An 8,632-nucleotide genomic window follows, 5' to 3' on the forward strand; every position below is an offset into this window, starting at 1 on the left:
CCGTTAGCCATATTCGACGGGGTTGTAAACGAAAAGTTTTTCCTCAAATAAAAGCTATTTTAACTAAGCACATGTTCAAATTTTATCATATGTAGACCTAAGATATGCTGAAGCTTTTTTTTCAAATTAATAAATGACATATCACATTACAGTTACAAACTATTGTCCTATTCAGCCACAATTTTTTACCTTTAGGTAGAAACTTATCTTTACATGCAAATATCAATAATTGTAGTGTTTTTTATAAATAAAGAAATGCGAGTATATGTTTAATTTATAAATATTTTCAAGATGACGTAATTGTCTATGGTATTCGACTTTGTTGAAAGTTTTAGTTTAATCAAAATAATCATCGTATTAAGCAATAATAATTACTGCATTTTCTTTTCAGCCAATTCTTTCATTTGGTAAAGGGATAAACACAGAAGCATGTCACTTTAAGCAAACAAATTGTCTTTGCAATATGCGTACGAGGTTTTCGATAATTACATGGCTTTGAGACACTTACTGGTTCATTCATAGAGATGGTTTTAGTATTTTCGTATTTTCCTCATTGATAGATTTTTTTTGTTTTAACTTTTATTGTTATTGAAAAGGATAAGCTATGTAAGAACTTTGTGATTTTGATTTGATTGCTGTTGGTTATTCAGTGCCTGAAGCACCGGTATTTTGAGTGTCAAAGATACAGATCGTCTCAATGCAGGAGAAATGCATGATATGATATTTTGAATATACTTGTGTCAGTTATATGTTTTTTATTTGCAAATAAATCATAACTTTACACTTAATTATTAAAATATGTGGAAAAAAAACATACTAGTATATCTTTCTATATTAGGTTGCATTTCCATTTGTGACTTAATATAAATATAAAAGCATCTATGTAAATGGGTTGAATGACTGTTAAACGTCACTAATTGTTTATAATAGTTACTTGTGATAAAATATAGAACAATGATTGTGATCTTGTAATGTATTTTTTCTAATTCAGCCACGGTGAAAGAATGCCACTTTATAGTGTATAGGTGCATTTATTTGGCTAATACACTAGTCCTCACCAAATATCTTCAATACGTTACTTAAATAATATATATAATTAAAAAAAATACAAATGCATTGGAAATTCAAGCTTAATGTTGTTTGCATAAAGGTAGAGAGACATTTATAATTTTGAAGATCAATTAATGATAACTTCCCTAATTACCACTCTTTGAAATTATTAAAGAGATAGCAAAATATGTTAATATATGATAGTTATTTGAAGTTATCATTTTCTCAATCAAATCGAAATTGTTGTTGTTTTTTTTTATTTGATTTGTTTTACAGTTGGCATTGTTGTTATAACTAAAGGCGAGAGTTACTTAGTCTTAATTAACGTTAAACCCCTTGAACGGCTGCTATTAGTTTTTTTCAATGTACTTCAAATTCTTTGGTTGTTTAGAAAGTAAAGGCAAATGTTGATATATTCTAAGCATTCAATCTATTCAGAATACCCATAGAGCTAAGTATAAGTAAAGAGAGTGTCTTCTGATCGCATTGTTCTTATTATCTATCTATCGGGTCTAACTTTTAGAGAACGCATGATATACTTGTATGTACTATGAAATAGAGAAAACAGAATACCCAAAGAAAGCCAACCACGGCAAAATTAAAAATGTTGCCAGCTCGGTTTTTCTGAGTCTGTAAATGGACGGTACTGGAAATTGCAAGATACCGTCCATGCCCCCTCTAGCACCGGCTTATGCAGAATTCAACATTTAAACAAAATAATGGTGAAATTTTGAAGTTTTATTTAACAGAAATACTTCAATTAAAATCCGACGATTTCAATGCAAATGCAAGACAAGAAAAGTCCATTACATAAAAACAGCAGTGAGGCTTTTAATCGATGAACGCTCTGGAATTAAATGTAATTGATTAACCCAATCAGTGTTGCAAAGCGCCGCATTGTTTTAATTCATCACGACAGTTTTTATGTGCCTTGTTCTTTAATTGGGATTGTGAAAAACTGGTTCATTGTTGTGTATTCTTCTTGCTTTCAATTCTGTGTGATGGTGAAACATTTGGAATGTTGTTATTTAATCCGTTCATGACATAATCGGGTAAGATGATATCATTTTCTTTATACATTGTATTATTTGATTAATTCATTCCATGATCTCTGATATAGATTATATACATGTTGATGTTTTGTATTGTATTTCAGCTGATCTATCTATCTCACAACTTTGATGCCTTAAAATCATGTAATGTTAGCGCCAAATGAACTATTGCAAATGGAAAATATAATATTTTTTAAGGAAAGAATGACTTGTAAATTTTTTTTTCTTCTTCTTTTCACATCTTACTCCCACTTAGCGAACAGTAATATACTTCTATACCATCACAATAAAATAGTTCACACCGCTTTTAATATAGACTTTTTTAAATAATAATATCACATCGTATTTGTACAGATAAAAAAAATCAAAATCTTATCAAAAGCAAATTCAACATATAAATATTTATAATCCTTGACTTTCTGTAGCTGATGTCTCTAACAATTCATAGTAGATAAAAATAAATCACTGTAACATGTTTTGCGAGCAAACTAAACAACATTAATATGTAACCGGTGCTAGGGTGGCATATACGTAAACACACAATTACCACTGTCATCTCTGACATTTATTTTTACGTAAGGCTTGTATTTTGATACTGCCACACAATTATAAACATTCGTATAATATTTTCATCACGGAGATATATTCACTTTAACCTTTATCCGTATACGACATTACCGGTATCTTTGATATAATTATGACGCATGCAAACGGTTCTATTTTCATTAACACCAAGCGGGTTATGTAAATTAATAAAAAGAAGGGTGGGTATTTGATACTGAGAATTGCTGAGAAAATGTTCAAATAGTTTTGTATGTGCAATCTTACTTGTTACCAACAAATATTAGTACCCTGATATTAAATGTTCATATCATGTTCTGCAGTTGAAGCTGGCATGCAATGACTGCTATTTTCTGGGTTTCAAACAGTGGTACAAATTATTTCTCCTAGCAGTGAAACAACATACTGACGACTGTGTGAACTAAATGTACAAATTGCATTTTATCTTTTCTTCAGTTTTATGGTTTTCTGATAAAGAATTATAAATTTTATCAACATAACACCGTAACAGGTAGCACTGACTTCTACCGTAAAAAGTATCCGTCCTTTGTACATTATTTTTTTATCATATATATATATAGAAATGACATTTTTTGAGACTGTACTTTGGGGTCCATCCGCCCGGTGGTCACAAAAAGCAGCTTTCGCTGTCGACTAAAGACCCTGAACATCCTGAACATGTCACCAGTAATGCCCTTAAAGAGCTAATTTTGAAAATGGTGTTACACATGTACTTCAGCTAAGTGCAATTTCTACAGAGAATTAGCCAAAGGGGAAAGTAACGAATAGGCAAAAAAATAGGCAATTATTGTATATGCGAAGTTTTCTATTAAAACCATAATTTTATAATGAAGTTTGACTTTTTCTTCACCATATCAACAAATTGTAGTAAGAGATATGTCATTTAGTTCAATAAGGGTCTATATTTCCTATCAGAGTCAATAACTAAAAAATTCATATCAATCAAAGTTAGGGACTTCTTCAAGTTAAGAGGGAATGGGCTTCCAGCACCAGTTCATTCAGTTAACTTGTATTTGCGTTCTTTCTGTAATAGGCTTCGGTTTTGAAAAACGGGTACATCGAGGCAATTATTTATGTTCATAGAACATGTGTGCTGCTTATACACTAATGTGAGTGAGTCAAGTTATCTAGATTAATGAAATGAGTTTAACTGCAGTTATTTGTAAATAATCAGATAAGTGAAGAATTGAGTCCTAAAACATAACCTCATTGGACGCATGATACACTTTTTGGTTTATGTCAATATTTTATTTGCATTACAAACATTTTGCTAGATTGTTGTTATATTTTGACAATGCGCAAACGTATGATTTAGATGTAGTTGGTACTGTGTAACTGAGTTTTGTAGAAGGCAGCGTTCATTGGGTGCTGTCCTTTCTTGTGATAATTGTTCTCTTCTTTTATTTTTTAGCCAATGACCATAACGATTGTTTCATATTTATCATTTTAACACACTTTAACAAAACATAAATAAACTGAAATGCTGAACAAAATCATGCGTTTATTCTTATAATTCAAGTTTTTTCTCCACTACGTCATTTTTCGACGACATTTAAGGGACATGGCCATTCCCGAACCTGTGAAAACATCCTGACTAATCAATTTTTCGCAACATCGCATCTTCTTCCTTTAAAACAAACAACAAACAGTTGGTGCTAGTGGCCATGAGAGGTGTTGCACATATTGACATTATAAACAGACTCTGCAACTTTTATATTATATTGTCGTTTTCATGACTTTAGAGGGATCAGCCTTTTCCAGATTTCTATCATTTGTTGTCAAAAATGAAACCCAATACCGATATTTTATGTTTTGGTAAGGAAACATATGAAATGAATTGGTATTTTTAAGTGATATTAAATAGTTTACGTTATAGGACGCTTATCGTATTTCAGCCCTGTTGGTTTTTTATAATGACAAATAATTCATATTTGTTTCAAATAGAAAAAAGAGGCCTTTAATTATGTTCTGCATATTATTTTAAAATGAAATATAAATCAATATGAGAAAGTATCGGAATATAATCATTTGATGTAAATGTAAAACATAAAACAATAATCATGTTTTTTTTCTAATTTAATACATTTTTTAATGTTTCTGCATTAAAATATAAAATGTTACTTGATTTCATTTATCGAAGGTTAAAAAATGGCGTTGTGGATCTGTGGTAATCAGGGCCATCATTTTCATATCAAATATTAAAATAGTTTTTTTATTCGGTTAACTCGAAACAGTTCGTGTTAATAATTGAGTTCTTACTGAAAGAAATATCGTTATTGATTATCAATGATACAATTAACTTTTTAACACATAGGTAATAAACTATGATTTAATGGTAACACGCTGTCACCGAATCAATGATACGATTGGTGATCGATCTATTATACATTATTAATATTTCTAAAAGCATACCGTGGTATCGTATTGTTGAACAATGAATGATCTGAAGACATATCAGATACAATAACTACTTTTATATCTCCTCATAATGATAATACTGATGTTAGTAGAAAATGATAGTATAAATATCAACGACTTAATGATAGTTTGAATTATTATAACGAAGACGCATACAGCGGTGTAATTAAAGCTTTTTTTTTAAAAAAAAAAAGAAGAGAAAAAGAAGATATATTCATTAACAGTTAGCAATTTTACAGTATTTCACTATATCTATGTGCTTACGTGTGTACAATTCATTGTATACTGTTATATATCACAATTTGAAAGCTTTCATGGAATAATTGTTGTTATAGGATATCACGTGATACATTCTTCGGAACTGCATTGTTCAACGGGAAGTTGTCTTGATGAAAATTTTAAAAAATGACCTTTAAGGATTTATTATACAGTATGTAATAAAAAAGGTTGGTAGAATCTTTTACTTTTATTAAGTTTAAAGAAACACTATGTCCATCTTTAGGTAAAATTTTTTTATTGCAGCTCTATTTACTGAATATGTCTAATTTGGATAAGAGAATGTACAAGCTATGTTTGTGAAGCTATATTCTCTTTTACAGATCAAGTTAAATTCGCCTTTTCTTTAAATAAAACACTATGTGTTTACCTACAATGTGTAGAGTATTATAAACGAAACATGCCTTCTCTGTGTGTACTCAAATATATTTATTTTACATTTAAAAAGAGTCTGTATAGCATTTTTCATTATTTTCAAAAATCAAATTTTAGCAAATCATATTTAATATAAGAAATTGTTAGATCGGGAGCTTATTGGAACTAACCAGTATTGTATTGACATAAGGTGACTAAATCGTGACTAGTAACGCTCAAATCAACGATTTCTGTTTTTTCTGGGAAATACTTTAACTAGTACCTTGATTTAGCTCATATTTATACTTTAATTCCGTGTATCCGTTACCATCATACACTCAATATTTACATCTTTTTTTCATTTTTCTGTAATATATACGAATATATGTGACCATTGCAAACTTAGTGTTACATCATTCTTATTTCTTCCATTAACTTTGGCAAAATACGAAGTGGGTATGTGCACTAAAATTAAAAAAAAAACGAACAGTGGTTATTAACATATCATTCTAGTATTTGATAAATATACACTCGTACAATATACGCCATGAATGAATTTGACCTTATTTCAATAGAAAAACATCTATTTAAATATCGTCGATTTGTAGTAAAACAACCACAAACAGCACGAAATAAATCAAGGTGGTTTAAGAGCGAAAATTGATACGTTTAAACGTAAAATTGTATTTAAAAGCATGATGATATTATTTTCATTAATTTCAGTCCAACTGAGATGGTTTTATATTTTGTAGATTAAGGACAAATGTCAGTGGAAAAGTTCTTGAGAATGTCAAAAATCCACATGATCTAATTAGTTAATTAAAAAAAGGTTGGCTGTTCGATTTAAAAAACATGTTAGAAGTGTCCAATGACACGAGTTAGTATAGAAGGTCGTATTATTGTTACATATTGTCTTTGAATTTCGCATGACATTCGAATATCGGCCAGTTGTTTAACAAAACTGAAAAATATAATCGTCTACAATTTACTAGTAGCTAAGCCCCATGAACTGATTCATATAAAGTAGTATAATATATGTAAATTATCTTACCTGCTGTTTTTAATTTTGGTTAGTAAAATGTTGGTTACCTTACTGTACTAACGTGTCAAGGTTACCCTGAACGACAACATTAAATCTTAAACAAAACGTCACTGGTCATTAAACATGGTGGCAGTATTATTTCTACGAACATAACTAAAATGTAACAAAAATGAAAAACATACAGCATTTCACATATTAGAAATAGTTGTTTTATAAATAACAGAACAACATATTAGGTTTCATTCGATACAATTCATTACAGGCTGAAAATAGAGGAGTTTTTTAAAAAAGAAAATCAAGGTTCGCGTGTTTGCATTTTAAAATGAATGTCCTTAAATCGGTGCATATACTGAATGAAATATCTTATTTTTTTTTTTATCTCAATTGCAAAATCACTCGTAGATTAACTTCAAACAAATTGGTAATAAACTATTTGTCAATGATTACGCTGTCAGTCTATCAATGAAATTTTGATGATCGATAAATCTGATCATATATTGTGATCGGACAATGGTCTGGTCAGAAAGAATATTTAACTGTATCAGGTTTATTCTTTTTAATTAATTACCTTCATTATAATGAGTAAAAATAAAGAGTTTTCAAATAATTGCCTTATGTTTCGTTTACGTATTTATATTTAACGTCAAATTTTCTTATGTAAGTAAGTTGATTACATTTCTTGTGTAGTGTTATTTTTTGAAGATCATGACACTTTTCAATCGAGTTTTTTTATGTATTATTTTCTGCGCACTAGAACTAGAAACGTGCTTTATAATACGAAACAAACTCAAAATTTGAATTTATTCCGAGTATTATAGAGAACATACAGACCCCAACTGTATGACATGGCACCCTGAATCTATTAACATTGGAAATGTTGTACTATGTAACCGTTTAATAAACCAGGTATTATTTTATTATGTCTTTAAGATGAAGCGAGTTTCGATAAACTGATATATAGGAATGTTCAAACAATGCATGCTGACCATGTATATCTTGCAGTAACTGCTGTCAATTCTAGAAAATAGATGAAATGAAGAATACTCAAGTGATACATCAATGGTGATATAAATTTACTTATGGTAATAAATCTTAAGATTTCTCTAATGCAGTAGATATTTATTAGATATATATTTAGTCAGGTTAAAACACACATATACATAATACAAACACTTATGCATTTTATATAAAACTGATGATACAATTGTAATAAAATATTTCTGAAGTTTGTCAAACATAAATATCACAGGAGGCTCATTAAATGATAAAATATAATAATAAAGAACAAAACCTAAAAATCTTTCTTTCCTATGAGTAGATAACAATTTACCAGTTAAATATAATGTGACGAGGTAAGTGGAAGCATGTATAGAGTAGTGTGCAATAACCTCAGATTGCCCATGAAAGCCCGAAGGCTTATTTCCAATGGGGTCCTTGGATATATACTTACTAGAATATTCAATATAACAACAAAAAACTTGAAAAAACAAAACTTTCGATACTGGAAGATGTCATATAAATAAAATATTAAACTTTAATATTTCCTTTAACTTTGCTGAAGGAAAACAATAAACATGAAGATCAAACACTAGTCATACTAGTGAATTTAATTATGATTTCCTAACTGTTCTAGTAAATGGACCTTCAGTGAGATTTTGAAATCATCTCCTATCTTATTAATTTAATGCGTGTAGTCAAGGAATTCCAATCATTAATTGCTTTTTGAAAAAAGTTACATTATCTTTCCCATAATTTCTTGGGACCCTAAAATTGTACTGATTCGCCCAAGTTGAATAAGAATGAATGTCTCTAACAGGTACAAATTTTCTTTCATATATGAAGGGCACTGGTTATTAAC

Source organism: Ruditapes philippinarum, unplaced genomic scaffold (assembly GCF_026571515.1).
Source record: "Ruditapes philippinarum isolate M1 unplaced genomic scaffold, ASM2657151v2 ctg1097_1_1_1_1, whole genome shotgun sequence".
NCBI classification, from domain to species: domain Eukaryota; kingdom Metazoa; phylum Mollusca; class Bivalvia; order Venerida; family Veneridae; genus Ruditapes; species Ruditapes philippinarum.